Genomic DNA, 17,229 nt, shown 5'->3' on the forward strand with positions numbered 1-17,229 from the left:
TCAATTTATGAAATTTCATAGCTCAAGGTTGGAGTCTCACTGCTGTTCCTTGTGGGGATGCTGTAGAAGCAGAAATGGGGGGCTTTTATCCTGGCGTCCCTGGTTAAGAAGAGTGTGTGTGTGTGTGTGTGTACATACATATGAGAGAGAGAGAGAAAACTTAGACAAACTCTCAAACCTCCTGTTTATACAATGAGAACCCCAGGAAGGCCCTCCCCCTGGTCCTCCCAGCCCCTCTCCATCAGCTGCAGCCTGGTCCAGGGTCAGCGCTTGTGGCTACATATCTGCCCCTTTTCCAAAGCAGAAAATCATCATAAAATATCTATAGAGGTTGTGCCCCCCCCCCCCAGCCCCAACCATGGGCACAGCTTTCCAACCCAGAAAGACACAGCTTGAGAATAAAACGAGAAGCCTCGAGGATTCCCCTGGCCTCCCCCCCACCCCACTTGCCTTCAACAGCCACTGCCACCCCCCCACCCCCCCCCCGCGGCCCCTCCCATCCATCCTTCCTCCCTCCCTGCTCCCCGGCTCCCACCCCCGCCGCCACCCCCACCCCAGGAGACTGGAGGAACTTGGCAAGCCATCTCGTCGCCAATCAATCTGTGGTGTAACAATTAGCACTTAGGCACCACTCTTGCTAAACACACGCTTAGAAAACACTTAAAAAAAAAAAAAAAAAGGAAAGAGTCATCATCAGCAGAAGCAGGCGCGGTGGGGGGATGTCAGGGAGCGGAGCCAGGAGCCAGCAGCAGGCCTGGGGAGCAAACAGATCAATGCGCCGGGAGGGGAAGGCATCTAATACCCTCTTATTGACGAGGCCAGAGCACTCTGCAGCGTGTTTCCACCGTGAGCAATTAGTCGGCGAGACCGCAGGAGTTAAGCTAACACGGGTAGCGCCCCCCCAGCGCCCCTGCCTCCCCGAGAGCAGTTGGACGACACTCTCCTTTGGTCGCGAGCCCCCGCAGCAGTGGCGCCAGCCTGCAGCCATAATGGGGCCCATCCGAGGAAGGCCAAGTGCTCCAGCCTCCCAGAAGGCCCCCCTCCCGCCCCCACCTGCCCCAGCCCCCCCCCCGCTTCCCATCCCCCCCCCCAGTAACAGAATCCAGTCGACACAGAGTCTGTCTGCGCGCCCGCGAGCTGCCCAAATTGATTGTAATGGTTTTATCGCGCGCGCGGGGAGCTGGCTGTTTTCTCGCCTGCGCTGTCGGCTTTCATAAAACCGCCGGGCGGGGCGGGAGGAAGCGGGTCCTCTCTCCGGGAGCCGTGGGTCGGATTGTGAAAAGCAACTTTTGTTTGCTGGCGAGGAGCTCGGGCAGCCTCCGAGGCCGCCCGTCTCCGCGGCGCGCAAGGCTGTTGTTTCTCTGCTGGCCTCTGGGCTGCTCGTGCGCGCGCGAGACGCGCCGTTCCCAGCCCCCCCCAGCCAAAGGCGGGGGGCCCGGGGGGTCCGGGGGGGGCCTTCTGGGTTCATCTCGAGTGGCAGGAGGGTTTGGGGAAAGGGGGAGCGTATAGACGGAAAAGTTAAGGAGGATGCCGCTACTGGTCAGTAATAATCCTAAGGGGGGGGGGGGGCCGGCGAGCATGTTTTAGCCGAAAGGAAGCAGCCAGGGTGTTTGTAAAGCAGAGTATGGACATTTCTTTTGAGTCCTCGCGGTGGCCACCCTTTGAGGTAGGCATTAGGCCCTCATCTTACTCAGATGGGGAAACTGAGGCATGGGGAGGGGACGAGACTTGGTCAAGGAGACACGACCAGCAACTAGAGGAAGGGTACCCGGGGCTGGATCCCAGTCCTGCGGATTCCTGACCGGTTCGTTGTCCGTGCCCCATACAGTGTCCTTGAATTTGGTCCGATGAGAAAGACAGCGGCCTAAATACCTCGAGTATTGGGTATCTTTCCAAGTATTGGGGATATGGGGACCTTCGGGTGATTCAGGCTTAGGAGTATCTAGGCCAGGCCCCCCAGGTAAAATGAAAGTGACAAAATAAGAGCCAAGAAAAAGATTTTTAAAAGAGCGAAAAGAAAACCAACGTGAAACGCCATGTGGTTCAGCATCACCGACAGGCTTGCCAGGCTGTTTGCAGCATCCCGCCCCCTCACCCTGTCCCCTCAGCCTGGAGTCCCAGTCCCCCCCCAGGTGTGTCTGGAGAATGCCCAGAAAGCCTCCAAACGTGACTCTTAGAGGAGGCCCCTCGTGGCTTCTTCCCATCCCAAGTACCCCTCCTGTTTTTCTACCACAGCCCAGCAGCCCTCCCTTCCACCGCATTTCTTTACTATCTACCTTCCCATTAATGCTGCTCCAGCAAATATTTCTCTCGCTCCGATGAGGGGCCAGTCTCCGTATTAGCCTGAAACTCACTGGGCCAGGTCTTATTTAGCTTTACACCCACTGTGCTCGGCACGCAGTAGGAGCTCAGCATGCGAGCTGCATGAATGGTGACCGAGATCCCCGGCCAGTCCCTGCCATCTATTCCAAGCTCCACACACCAGGCCCAGAGCCCGGGTGGGCGGCCCCCGCCGACTTTTTCCTGCTGTTGGGAACGCCCTCTGCTCCGGGCCCACCACGTGGAAATGTCACCTGGACGAACATTGCTCTTAATGTTTCCCCTTTGGTCGTCACCTTCCAACTCGCATTGCTAAGAGAGGGAGAAATCGGCTTTTAACACCCTCCGCTTGCCCTCCGTAAGCACCTTCTCCTGCATTTGATCTCGAGAGGTGGGGAGAGGTCAGCTCTGGGCCCGGGAAGAGTGAAAGCCCTGTCAACAGGCAGCCCCAGCGGCGGGGGGACGGGGTAATCAGGGGCCAGGCTGGGGGGCGGCCGGGGAGCTCACCTGGAAAATATTTCAGGAGGAGCTGTCACCGGCGTCCTGAGTGCCGACAAGAGACGCCGGGGAACCCACCAGGTGCTTTCAGGACGCAGTCAGCTTCCCTCGCAGAATTTGCCGGCTTTCTAGTTAGGAACCCAGAGGGAGATGGCTGGCATTGAATGATTAGCCAGAAGAATTGGAGCGGCAGCTGGGGATGGGGTGGGGGGGCACCGGCACCTTTGGGGTTGAAACAAGGTTTTAGCCCATCTGCTCTCATTCCTCCTCCCTGACCTCCCCATGCACGTAGCAAAGGATTTGGCTCCGTGTCCCCCGTTTGCAAAGATAGCGCAGCTTGGAGCACGGGCTTGGAGCCACAGTTCCTGAGATTGAATCCCAGGACCGCCACTTTAGTGGGGTGACTTATGGCAGTTTGCTCAACCTCTCCGTGTCTCAGTTTCTTCATCTGTAAAATGGTGCGAACACCAGCACATACCTTATAAGGTTGTTCTGAGGCTTGAAAGCATGAGGCCTGGGAAAGATGGTGCCAATGTCCCAGGAAGCCCGAGCCCAGCAGGAAAGAGCACCTGCTTCTTGCCTGGCTCCCCTAGCCAGGACTTTCTGGAGATAATTCGATCATTTGGCCAACTAAGAGCCAATCTCTGTGGTCAGGGCGAGGGCTTGGAGACCGATCGGCTAATACCTAGGTTACATGCCCAGCCCTGGGGAGAGTGGTGGGGGTCTGTGCTCCTTGTATTTAGGGATCTGCAAGGTGTGTTCTCACCAAAGACCCCCAGTATTATGAATGGACCTGCCTTGATCCCCAAATAAGGGGCAGTTACTGGAAAAGTGGGAGGTGGATCCCAGGGAGTCCTGCAAAGACCACCAGGGACCTAAGACATTGGGAATGAGCAAAAGCGAGACATCCCTGGCCTCGGTGTGTTCCCCTGAGCTCCACTCAGCAGGCAAATCAGAACTGCCGGTTGCCTTGAGCACTTCACCCCCCCACCCCGCCCCCCACCCCTCGTCTCTGGCCTTATCTCCTGTGGAGGTCTGAGTACTCGCTCTTGCATATGCATCGCCGGGAAATCTTGGTAAAATGCAGGTTCTGAATCGTCAGGTCTGCAGCGGAGACCACGGTGCCCATGTCTCAGCTCCCAGAAGATGGGGGTACTGCAGAACCCGGCCACACTCAGAGCAGCGAGGGGCTAGGACATGGGCACGAAATCATGATAACCATGATTTTTGTTTTCCCGCAGGAAAGGGCTGTGTAGATCTTTTGCTCAGTCCCCCTCAAAACATTTCCAAATGGGGTCATTTCTGCAGAGCGGCTGCCAGATCAGGAACAATGAGGTGACACAATGGAGGCTGGTGGCCGACACGTGCTTCCCTGGGCAGGTGTGGGGAAAGCGGGGGCCAGCTGAAGGGGAAGCCTCTAATTGGCGAGGGAAGTCCCTCGTCTGACTTAAACAGGATGCAGGCGGAAGGCCCCATCCAGGCCCCACCGTGGCCTTGAGATTGTGCTTACGAGGAGCGAAGGAAAGTGGGAGCCCGGAAGCCAAGGCTTTCCTGAGCGCCGAGAAGACTTTTCGTTTCAGCAGAGTGAAAACAAATGCCCTGTCACAGCCCCTGGACTTTTTTCTACCTAAATTTCACTGAAAGTGTCCACGTGCAGCCCAAGAGACTGAAACACGGCCCTGAGTCCTAGAGGCGGTTTTTAGAGCACAGGCTGCCTGAGTTGAAAATCTCAGCCCTGCCACTTGCCAGCTGTATGATGTTAGGTGAGTCCCTTTTCCTCTCTGAGCCTCCTCAGTTTTCTCATCTGTAAAGTGGGATGGATCATGACACTTACATCATTAGGTTGTGATGGGGGTTTACTCTCTGGGTGATGTGATTGAGTACCTAGGATGTGCCAGGCAGTGGGTACCCAGTGTGAAGAGATGCATAATCCCTGCCAGTCAGGGGCTGCCAGGAGTGTGAGGGCTCCGCTGGACTGGGCCACACGGTCAGTGCTCAAGATGTGTTTGTGCTACTATTATTATAAATAGAAATCGTCATCACCATTTTCCTGCCTCGTCATTGGGGACAGATCTGCCGCTGTGATCATTTTTGCTGCCTGTGACTTTAAGGAGGGTCGTTGCATCTTGGAACCGAGGGACGGACCTGGGGCTCGGACAGAAAGGGGTCTTGCCCTCAGGCGGGGAAATTGCTTTGGCATGTGGTGAGAGAGAAGGAATTAAAATGACTAGACTGGGACCAATAACAAGAGAAGTGATACTAAATGGATTTATGTATCAAAAGTGTGAGCCAGCCTAAAGTGGGTAATAATAGAGGAATTCTTTCATTGCCTGTGGTCCGAATTCTGAAATTCCTACCTACAGGAGAGAAGAGGGCTGTGCGCGCGAGAGCAGGGACAGCGTGTGGCTTCAGCTGCAGGGAGCTCTGCTAAAGTCAGGGACTTTGGATTAGGCAGTGAGAAGAACCATAGGACCAGTGTTTGGGCAGCTGTCCTTGCCGCCATTCTCTGGACCTGTCACCGCTGAACTGCAGGTACACAGCACCGAGGGACGGACTATTCCTTCTTTTACTTTCTTTCTCATACAACCTCACTAGATTAGGAGCTCCTGAGGGGAAAGGAGCTGTGCGCGTCTTTCTCATTTAAATTAGGAGTATATTTGGCTGCAATTAAGAGAAAACTCAACTTTTACGTGACTTAAACACACAGTGGTTTCTTTTCCTTACATAAGTCCAGAGGGAGATGGATGCTGGAATTTAGCTTTGCAGCTCCAGTGTCTCTCTGTGATATTCTTAGCTTGATGGTCCTCATGCTAATGCCTCCTGGTCACAAGGTGGCTGCTGTGCCTCCGGGCATTACATCTGCTCTTCAGGCTAGAAGGAGAATGAAGGGACAAAAAGGCCTCAACTAGTCGCACCCATCCCATTTTTATCAGGAAAGGAAAGGCTTCCCCAGAACTCCTTTTGGCAGATGCCTACTTAAGTCTCATTGGCCGGAATAGAGCCACAGAGCTGGCAGGGAAGACTGCTGAAATGCAGCATTATCTTAAAAAGAAATTATGCTTGTAAAAAAAGTGCAATGGAACAGGGGATTGGGAATTGTTCTTGAGAATGAACAAAAAAGGGAAGGAATTGGAAATTGTCTTGGGGGTGAGTGAATGAGCCATCTGGTGACCGCAGGAGCCCACAGTCTATTCTCTCAGCCCAGCAGTTTGCCACAATAGTGTGTCTTCCCGATGCCCACGAGAATGATGGGGATATATGTGCATGTGCTCATTCAGATTGAATTAGCTCGTCTTCGGGGCGGGTCCCTCTTCCACTTGGACCGGAAAGTCACTGGGACACACGGGGCCCTCAAAGCTGCCATCGGGGATGTCTGCAGAGACACAAGTGAAATGGTAAGGCTATTGGGGGTCTCTAAAGCCAGAGGAGGCAGCGCTCAGGGTCCCTGTCTCGCTTTCAATCTTAATTAGTTCTCTCCGTCCTTGCCCCAGCTTTAGGAGTTTCCCAGTGTTTTGCCCTTGAGCCTCGAGGTCTTGCGAAGGCAGGATGGAAGCTCGACTGGATTGAATTGGGGCATCTCTGCCCACCAGCTCCTGCTCCCAGGCCCTTGGGGGTGGATGTTTAGCCAAGACCTGTCCAACTGGGGCATCTTGATCCAACAGCCTTTTGTCGGAGGCGAGGCACTCGGGGAAAAGTGCCTGACCACTTGTCCAGGAGTGGAAACAGGGGAGTGTGACCTTGGCCGAGTTCCTGAACTTCTCTGAGCCTCGGGGTTCTCGGCATCGGCTCGCTCTGAGATTCACCCGAGCATCTAAACAGGGCCTGGCCCCTGATAAGCACCAATAAAAACGGGGCTCCTCTTCCTCCGCCTTCTTACAATTCTTATAATTATCGCAACACCATTGGTTTGAGAAGACCTGGGTTTGGGCTTCCCAGGGTTGTGGGGAGTTAGAAATGTGCACAGAGCAAAGCCCGTTGGCACCGAGAAGATACACACGCAGGGTATGTGTGCGCCCGTTACATGCTGAGTGAACGTGGGAGGTCAGACTTGAACACAGATCTTTGAGGCTTGGACATCCCAGGCTTGGAGTCCACTCTCCCTTCCCACTCTTCCTGCGTGCTTTCTGCCCTCCACCCACAGGAGACACCCCGATCCCATGGAGGCTTTGTCAGCACATTCTAGCTGAGGCGATCTTCAGTCTTTGGCATTCGCAGTGTCTTTTGGGGGAGGCCGTGAATTACTACATGTCTTTTCCGTGGGGGTTGCTAAGGACAGACACGCTCCTGTTGACCTCTGTGACTCTCCAGCCAAGCGCAGCCTGTGGGACAGGGCCTGGCACATGGACGGAGCCGAGTCAGAGTTGACAAAGGAAGGAACCCTGCAAAACAGAGCCCGAGTCCTCTCTCTGGGATGACATCACCAGTGTCCTCTGCCCACCCACTGCACAAACTTTACTAAGCGGAAAGTTCCAGGCCGGCAGAAACCTTGTATCCGGCCACCACTATCTCCAGTGCCTGGGATAGGGTGGGTGTCACATGCTGAACGACTCAGTGACCACCTTTTGCAGTGGGCCATCGATGGGCAGCTCCCAGAGGCTGATTCCAGGCTTGAGTGTAAGTCCCGTCTCCCCCAGCTAGTTAGCGTGCTCCCCAAGGGCTTGGGGCTGTTTTGCCTCCATTCACCCCTCTTCCCACCTGGCTGGGTGCACACAGGGGTTTGGGCACATCCCCAGTTCCTCCGGGGGCTGGAGGCCAGTGGCGAGGTTCTGGGCAGTGGTGCTTGGGGGTGCAGGGGAGGGAACCTGCTGGGGGTGGGCCGCCATGCAGGCAGACGCCTGTCCCTGCCCCAGATCTGCCAGCTTGTTTGGATTCCAGCTTCAACTTGACAAGGGCTTTCTTATAGGCCTCTGGCCTCCACCTGGGATTAGCTTCTAAAGCGATCAGAAAGCACTTAAAGATATAAACCACAGTGTAAAGACGTCAGTAATCCCCAGTAATTTCATAGGGAATTAACTCTTTCCTCAGGCCATTGGACCGTCCCTGCCCAGATCTCCTTGCTCAGAAACTGAGTAAGCGTGGTGTCAGCAAATGTTAGGGCAGGAAGGAACCCGGGGAAGGCCGGGTCCTGGAGCCAGCCTCGTTGATAAGATTGGAGCAACTGAGGCACAGAGAGGGGGAGAGGCTTGTCTCGAAACACACCACGAGGCCAGTTCCCTAGGCGGCCGTGGCCGTGGAAGCATGCCGGGTGCACAGCCGCCCCTCTGGGAATATTTCTTGAGTGAATGAATGAGTGAACGGAAGGAAGGAATGATTCATTTTATGATTTGGCTGCATGGCTTTCGTCCCGCTTCTCTGGACACTGCCGCCTCGCCTGGGGCCTCCCCGCTCCTGCCTTTTGAAGGGCTGTGTATTGATGTAAGTGGACACGGAGAGGAGCCAGGCCTGCGTCAGGGAGCCGGGGTGAAGATCACCTGCAGCTCAGAACAGACACGGTTACTCCAGCAACTGTCCAGCCCACCGACCGCAGCTCGCAGCCTCTGCTTAATGTAATTGAGTGTGAAGGCCGGCTGGAGACACAGGCGCCCCGCCGCCCCCTCTCCATAATATAGACACTATTGGTTGCTAATTGGCGCCAGTGGGCTGGTGCTAATTGTCCTAATGCACTCGGCTTGATGGAGGTCGAGGCTGCCAGGACGGGGGTGGGGGCTCCTTGGGAGATGGTGGGGGCAGTGGGGGCCCAGCAGCAGCAGCAGACGCTGCTCCACTGCTCATAATAGTTGGACCCGGCTTTAATTTTGCATCAAATATTTAAGCGGGTTTGGGGAGGGTATTAGGGGGAGGTGGACCATTGGGCTTTGTTTGTGGTAACCCACAGGGGGCCCTTGGGAATAGGCCCCCTGCCATCCTCATCAATGGGCTACCCAGAAGGCTGTGTCCCCAGCATTGTCTAATTAATTGTGTGAATCGCTAATGACCCTTTTAGCCCCCCCCAGCTTCTCCTTCCTCCCCTATTGCTTTGTTTCTGGGCTGTGTGCTTCCTGGATGTGACTGGGTGCCACCCACAGAGGGAGGCAGCCTTGAGCAGAGGGGAAGGCAGAGGGCTGGGGGTGGAAGATAGAAGCTGGAGATGGCCTTGAACTCACTGTGTGGTCTCAGCAAACTCACCCCTGTGCCTCAGTTTCCCTAATGAGTGACCGTCGGGCTAGTCAGCGTTAAAATACTACACATCCTCACTGGTGGAACCCAAGATCATTTTAGGGAGTGTAGAAAAAGTAAAAATAAAAAATGCAAACACACACACATATATATACGTAGCATGGATAGACATATATAATTTGCAACTAAGTTTCCTTTAGTGTATATTAGGGGACATATATTTGTATTACATATTACACTATACACGTGATATGAATTTATTATACCAAGATTTGGTTTGCTGTTAAATGTTTAACCGTCAGCTCTCCAGGGAAAGAAAAGTCCTGATCTGGATGGAGCACTTGCCAATTCCCGTGGTGTAAATATTCCTACCACCATTGGCTCCAGGTTGCACAGAGTTGGCAAGAGCGGTGCAGTAGCATCCTACTTACCATGTGCGCATCACACAGGTAGGTCCAGCAGCGGAAATCACCTCAAGAGCACAGAGAAGAGGAAGATGTAGTAAAATAATTAGGAAGGGGTGGGGTCTGAGTGTTTATTACCTTTGTCTTTAAAATAATTTAATTGCAAGCTTATGGAATTGAACTTTTTCACAACGGCTATGCTTAACGGGCTGGCAAAATTCCTGAAAACGATGTGTGCGTGTGTGTGTGTGTGTGTGTGTGTGTGTGCATGTATGTGAACACATCACCCACGAACCCCATGATTTTTCAGAGGGAATCATACAGGGGGGAAAAACTGAGTTAAGAAGGGACCCCATTTAAAACCAATTTAAGGAAAAAATATTAACTGGACAATGGCCCAGGTGATTTGCACACACGGTGAAAACCCTGGAGTCAGCACTCGCACGCCTGTCATCTGAAAATTGGGTCCCAAGTTCCTTCCAGCTGTGTCTGGCACACTTTCGCCGGTGATCGAGCAAGCGTGGGGGCGGCTGGGGTGGCCAGGGTTCACCGCCCTCTCTCTTGTTTGCTAGGAGGCATGAAATGGCCATTTCACGCTCTTTTCTTTTACCACTGACTTCACTCTTTCTCTCCCTCTTCCCAACCCCAAGGCGCCGACTCCGCTGCTCTTGATCTCATGTTTCCAGTCCTTCCCTCGGCCCCCCGGCCTTTCCCACCCACTCCTTCCTCTGGACTTGGCTGCATTGCTGGTGACACTCAGGGGCCCTCAGACCAACTACGTCTGACACTGTGCCTTGGGGAGAAAGGGTGAGATGGGGATGATTCTCTGGAGCGGGGAGGGAGCCAGGACCCCCCGAGCAGGCCCAGTTTGCACAGCTAGAGGTAAAGCATGGCTGTCCCGCGGCCAAGGCACCACTCTCCTCCCTCCAGAAGCATCGTCCCAGGGGGGTCTGCCTCAGATTCATTTTCCTGACTTTCAGTTCTAAACCCGGTTCATGGGTTGGCCGACTCAAATGCCCGGAGGGAGCGGGCAGGTGTCACGGATGCAGGTGGCAGGCCCCCCGGGGGCCTAGCAAACTCGGGAGCCTACACCCCCCTGGAGGGACCATTGGTAACCCACTAGCCCTCGGTGCTGTGGACGGCCAGGATCCCTCGCAGAAGCCGGAGAAGACGATGCGAGCGTGAACTCTCTTCAGTTTAAAAATCACCGTGGGAGCCAAACACAGCATCTCTATGTGCTGGGCACAGCCTGTGAAAATCTTAGAAAATGTAAAGAAAACAACTCCGTTTCCTTAGCAACCAGAGGTGGCATTCTGATGCTTGGATCAGGTTGTCTATGAAATGTTTTGTCCAAGTTTTGTATTTTGTTTTTACCTCAATCCAGCCCAGACTTTCCACCATGCCTTTCGAATCCCTTCATTAGCATCATTTGTCACTCTGCTGTGACATCGTATCCATATCCATGGCTACAGCAGGACCGATGGCCGGGGATTACAGGTGGTCAAAAATTCTTGGAGACACCTTCCCCCAAGATATGGCCCCACGCCCTGCATTGACGAGGCGGGGTGCTCTGCGACTTTGGTCACTAGAAGAGGACGGCAGTAGAGCCACATCCAGTTCCTGGCCCCAACCTTAAAAAAATCGGCAGGCCCTGCCTTCTGCTCCGTGGACCGCTCTCCTGATTTGTCGGTGGAAGCGAGGCCTCGTCTTCCCCACTGGGTGCTGGGGGGCGGGTCCTTACGATACCTCGAGAAAAGGAATTTTCTGAGACTCCCACCCGAGGATGAGTGATTTTTACCTGCGTAGAATTACATCTCTGGGTCTTCAAAGTCCCATTTCCCTTAATCCAGTCCTGGAAGATGCAGAGCGAGGGATCCGGCAGGGCTGAAAGCAGAGCCAGCGTGCAAAGTTTCCACTCCAAGGTGGAGCTGGGGCCGGTTTAGGATCAGGATAGTTGCCGTCCATCAGCCCATTCTGCGTGGGGTCCACATGGGGGCAGATACAGGGGAGCCAAGAGAACAGGCCCCCTGCAGCAAGAGTCCCAAGAGAGCGCAGGCCAGGAGCTCGAGATCCTTTGTTTAGGAGATTGAGTATCTCAGGTCGTCCTGCGTTTGCCGTGGTCACGCCTGCTCTGGCCAGTGACCTGCTCCCAGGTGTGAGTGGCAGGCAGGTACCTTCTTGGCGTCACCCAGACTCTCCTGGGCATGCCTGTAATATTTGGCCTTTCCAGTTAGTAATAACTGGGTTCATTACAACAGTGTCACTGAGCCACCATGTGGGAAGCCGGGCACCCTGAGGTCACCGTGTTGGCGATACCGAGTCTGCTGACCACAGGTCCAGGCCGCCGCCCAGCCCTTTCGTTCTGGAGCTGACCCAGGTGAGAACGAAGACCTGTGGCGGAGGGAGGAGGCGTCCCCACGGCGCCTTGCTCTCGTGGCCATTCCTAAGCAAAATAAAGAGCTGGGGTTGCTGGAAGTCGCTAAGCTTTGGGATTTTTTTTTTTACACAGCAAGAGGGAACCAGAACAGCGACTTAGCAATAATCCTGGTGTTAGCAGTCCAGTTGTTCCCTATCGCTGACTTTCGGCGGCCAGTCAGTCATCTCTGTTCCCATTTCAGATTACTGGCTTCGGGAGGTTTCCGCAGGCAGAGTTGCTGGATCGAGAAGTGTGGACACTGTTGGGGCTCACGGGAGCCACGCTGCCTAATTGCCCTTCCTCCAGGTTGCCCCAGTTTTGAGACGTGAATGGGAGCCCACCCTGGGGACACTGTGATTTTTTTTTTTTTTTATGAGTTAAGTGGGTGTCGCTCTTTCTGAGTTAGGCAGGGGAGAGGGAATTGGGGAGGGGAGAGAGCCTTCAGGTCTCTGGCCCTCTGAACGGACAAATACCAAGTGATCACAGGAACTCCTTCCCAGCTGAGAAGTGACTGTCGCTGAGGCCAAGCGGCAGCTTCCCGCTTTGCTGCGACCATAAAGGAGGCTCTCTGAATTTAATCTCTGCACCCAAACACGAACTCAGTGCCCAGCCGTGAGTGGCCGGCTCCCTCCTTAATTCATGCGTTCCGGGCTATCTCTGTTGTATCTCTTTCGGTCGTGGTGACAATAATGATGAAACCGTGTGAAGCAGCCACCAGCCTGTGTGAGGCACAGGGTGCAGACGTCGGCCTGCTGGACGCCTGTGTCGCCGGCCAGGCGTGGGCTGGCGCGGCTTCGGACCAAAGCGCCCAGACTGGCCGGGGCCAGGAAGCTCTGGGGCAAGGACTCGTGCCCAGGAGAGGAAGCGACCCAGAGCACAACAACCGAAAAGGCAGGGGAGGGAAGCAAGGAAGATTTTTTTTTGCATTTCTTACGAGAGGAAGAACCAATTTACAAGTTCAGCCTGGATAGAAACAGTTTCAGTCTGGTCCCAGGCCTTGTCCATGCAGTCGGTGATACCAGCTTTTATAATATTATTATTATTTGAAGGATATAAATAGCATTTATTGAGTACTTTCTCGCTGCCAAGCACAGAATCAGATCTAGCGCTATCTCACGTAATCCTCCGAGGCGCATGGGCGGAGGCTTTCTCGTGATACCCACTTCACAGATGAAGAAGCTGAGCCTCAGGGAGGTACAGCGACTTGTCCATGTTTTACCCATTTCCAGATGCGGACAGAGAGGTGCAGGGAGGCTAATGAACTTGACACCCACGTCAGGCAGCTGGTGAGCAGCGAGCGGAGCTGTGGCCAAACCTTGAGCGGTCCGGCTCCCCCACGGGGCCTCCCTCGGTGTTTGTTGAGTGACTGAATGATGGTCTTCATCAGGGCTGGAGTCTGAATGAGCATGGGAGGTGGGGAAACGCAGGATTCAGTGTCGGGGGGCTGCCTTGGTTATTCATGAAGCGCCCAGACCAGGCAGGGTTCTCCGTCCTGGATCCCAGGACAGCGGGGAGACACTCAGGGGCTCTGATGGGCGGCGTATCCTGACTCCCATTGTCCGGCGTAGAATGTGTGACGGACGGCACAGGGCAGAGTCACCTCCCCGGCCCTTATAACAGTCCAAGGGCCACAAATAGCCGAGGGAGGAGGGAGGAAGCCGGAGGAGCTTTCCACGGGTCTGGAGGTTAACGCCGCCGATGAATGCCTGAGACAGGATCGAGTGGGCGGCACAGATGCCTCCTGGCCCGGCCAGGATATCTGGGCACCTGGGACGGGAGATGACCGCAGCTGGTGTGACCTCAGGGTGACATGGGCTCCCTCTCCCCCGCCTCGGCAGATGCGGCGATTAATCCTTTCTTAACACTCCTTCCTGCCTGAGCATTTCCCATGTGGCTCCCTCCAGAGCGACCTATTATTATCTCACGGTGATGGGGGTGACCATACAGTCTAAAAGTTGTTGGGCATTTGCCCTGTGGCCAGCCCTGGGCTTGGCTGGGGTCCCCCGGCCAAGCCTCTGAAATGAGAAAATGAAGTTACACCAGGACACACAGCTCTCAGTACTCAAATTGGAGCAGCCCCGTGTAAACCAGGACAGTCGGCCACCCAGCTCCTGGCTCTGTCGCCGCCTGGCTGACGTCGGCCAATGACCTTTCTGTGCCTCAGTCTCCTCCTCTGTACTATGGGGATGATGGGACTTGAGCGTGCGTAAAGCCTGCCTCATGGGAAGTCGATGTGCTGGTTATCTCGACTGGTTTCTGTTCCTGCCCCCGCGGTTGCCAGTTGAGAACGGCGAGGCAGCTTGAACTTGGCGGCTGCGAGCTGGGTCTTGGCAGACTGGCAGCGCAGGCGCACTCGGCGCCTTCCTGCGGCCCTGAGTGGGGGCCAAGGGCCCAGCTGACGCTGCAGGGGAGACGGTGCAGGTCTGGCCCGGGCACAGTGCCTGGCACAGGCGAGCCCTCGATCAGTAGTGGAGGCTTTGGCTGTGACCCGCGGCCCCCCCGGGAAGCTCCCTGGCCCCTCCCTCCCTTCCATCTCCAGTTTCGCCTGGTCAGCCTTCCCCAGGACCCTCAGGCCTCAGCGGAGGACTCCTCAGGGCAGCAGGAAGGACAGTCCGAGTCCGAGCTGCCTTCATCTCTCCCTCCCGGAAGGAAGGTTTCCAGAATTTCACCCCACTCGCCGTGGCCGCGCCCAGCCCGGGGCCCCCCTTTTTCAGGGCCGGGTTGTGCCCGATTTGGTACGAGCTGCTCTGGGGAGGCCGAGGCCCAGGCCCTCTGCGGCTGAGGGGCCCCGCTGGCTTCCTCCTGGCTGTTTGAGAAAGAGATTAGGGTGCTAACTTCTGGGAGAGGCAGCACCCGCAGGCAGAGATTAAATTAATTCCCCATTTCTGGGCAAATGGATGGGGAGCTGCTTAATGGCTAGACGTCGAGCCTTTCTGAGGTGCTGTGCTTAGCAGGGAGTGGCCAGGTTGTGTGTCCCCTCCCCCCCTTCCCTCCCTCGTTCATTTTCTTTATTACCACCCACTGTGTGCCAAGCCCTGCAGAGGCTCTGGAGACGGGAAGATGACACCAGTTCTGCTTAACCGTAAAGTGTACTCCTACTGTCCCAAGGACAAATGACAATTTTTTTTTTTAATTGATTTTAGAGAGAGAGAGGAATGTCGATCGGCTGCCTCCCGCCCATGCTCCCCACGGGGGATCGAACCCACAACCCGGGTATGTGTCCTGACCAGAAATCGAACCCGCTACCTTTTGGTAGACGGGACGGTGCTCGAACCAACTGAGCCACACAGGCCAGGGCGATACCCATTTTTTTTTTTAACGACTCAAATGTACCGATGTGGATCCGAAATGATCAAATGTCTCCCTGCACGGATGCATCCACGTAGTAACAGAACCGATGTCTCGAGTTGAAGAGGGGGATCTGAGACCGGGAAGGGAAAGGGCGTTCCTCGCAGATTCTCGCAGATTGCCTGAAGCCACGTGGGTGGCTTGCGTCTTTCACGCTGCCTCTGAACAACCCCAGGAGGCGCTGTTCCTGTCGGTATTGAACAGGTGCAGAAAATGAGGGTCAGAGAGGTGCAGGGGCCGCCCTCGATCACACAGCACTTTCACGGCCGGCCGAGCTGGGACGGAAGCCAGGCCCCATGAGCCCCGCCACCGGCCCCGTGAGCCCCGCCACCGGCCCCGTGCCTCTCCTGCGGCCTGGATCGCCTTGTCTCCGCCTTTTCTCCGCGGGATGAGCCCGAGCCTGGGACCCGCGCTCCGCTCTTGGCCTCCTGGGAGCTGGGAGGAGCCCGAGAAAATAGAGCCCCTTTGTTCTACTCAGAGGCAAATGACGCGGAGTCCCCAAATCCCGGCCAATGAAGGCAAATCTGTTAGGGCCGTTTCGGAGGAGGCGCGGTGGGTTGTCTGGGCAGGGGATGCGCCAGGGTGGCTGAGAAGACGCCCGGTGGCTGCTCCGTAGAGGACTCGCCCTGCTCCCCAAGGCCGCCCCGAGGAAAGCAGCAGGAGCGCTGCGAAGTCCTCAGGGAATCTAACTGCTGCCATCTGCGTGCGTGGCGGGGGCTCCGCGGCCAAGCAGAGCGCCCGGCTCCCCTTCGCAGAGCTCTGCCCCCGGGAAGCCCGCCCTGGGCACGCACCTCCCGGGAGCAGGCCGGCAGCCAAGTGGCTGGAGACCGAGGACCGTGTTTGGGGAGGTGCAGGCTGGACCCGTGGGGGGGTCACGACCTGCGCACCCTGGAAGGAAGTGTGTTTTACCTGGGATCCCCGATGCCCCACACGATCCCCTCGTGCTATTGGGCCAGGGCCCCATGCGCCCTGATTCATCGAGTGACCAGCAGCTGCTCCCAGGGGTTGCTTGGCCCGACTTGAGCAAGTGACGATTCCTGTTGGGCAAATAGGATTTGGGAAAATGAGACACTGGGCCAGGGGAGCCGTGAGAGCTGAGTTGAAAGGACAGCAAGTAGCCCTCACCCGGGTGGCTCAGCGGTTAGAGCGTCAGCCTGCGCACCCAAGGGTCACGGGTTCGATTCCCAGTCCAGGGCACATACCTGGGTTGCAGGTTCGATCTCTGGATCCCGATTGAGGAGCGTGCAGGAGGCAACCAATCGGTGTTTCTCTTTCTCTCTCTCCCTCCCTCCCTTCCAGTCTCTAAAAAATCAATGGAAAAAAAATATCCTTGGCAGAGGATTAACCTTCCCCCACCCCCACCCCCAAAAAAAAGACCAGGAAGGAGATGCTCGATCAGATTGGCTGTTTTAGGCCACTTACAACGGACACTCTAAAGCCACTGAACTCAGTACAGGAGCAAAACTGGGAGTGAATCTCTGTTCCAACGATCGGAATTTTAAGAAAACGATGGTCATATTTTTTTAGCGTAGGAATGTCAACCCTATGACTATAGCGGCCAGGAAAATACTAGAAGTGCCAGAGACAGACTGGGCATAGAAGAAACAGGGGGCGATGGAGACCACACGCCCAGGTAAGGGGAAATCCTCCCTGAGTTCCGGCCAGTACTCACCACGGGAGGCTGTGGCCCAGATGCCAGGAATCTGGATTTTTCTGCCAACCCTCTCATATTGAAATAATTCCAAACTATGGCGAGAGCCAAACAAGCACACTTGCAGGTTGGCTGCACCCTATGGCTTGCTCTCTGCAGTCTCTGGTAGAGATTCTGGAAGCTTCTCTACAGTTGAGTGGAATTCCGCCTAAGGTGGATGGGTCTGTGTGCACCCACAGGCATTGAGTTACCGAGGAAGCAAAAACCAAGGGTCGTAAAGCATTTCCACCCCCCCACACCCCCCCCCACGGTACAGAATCCAAAACTGGTATTATTGTGATTTTTTTTTTCCACATCGGATTGTATTTAATTCAGAACTCTGTGGTTTAGAAATGTTACTCACACATGGTGAATAGAATCCTTATGGAGTGTAAAAA

This window comes from Miniopterus schreibersii, assembly GCF_964146895.1.
Source record: "Miniopterus schreibersii genome assembly, chromosome: 20".
Classification (NCBI taxonomy): domain Eukaryota; kingdom Metazoa; phylum Chordata; class Mammalia; order Chiroptera; family Miniopteridae; genus Miniopterus; species Miniopterus schreibersii.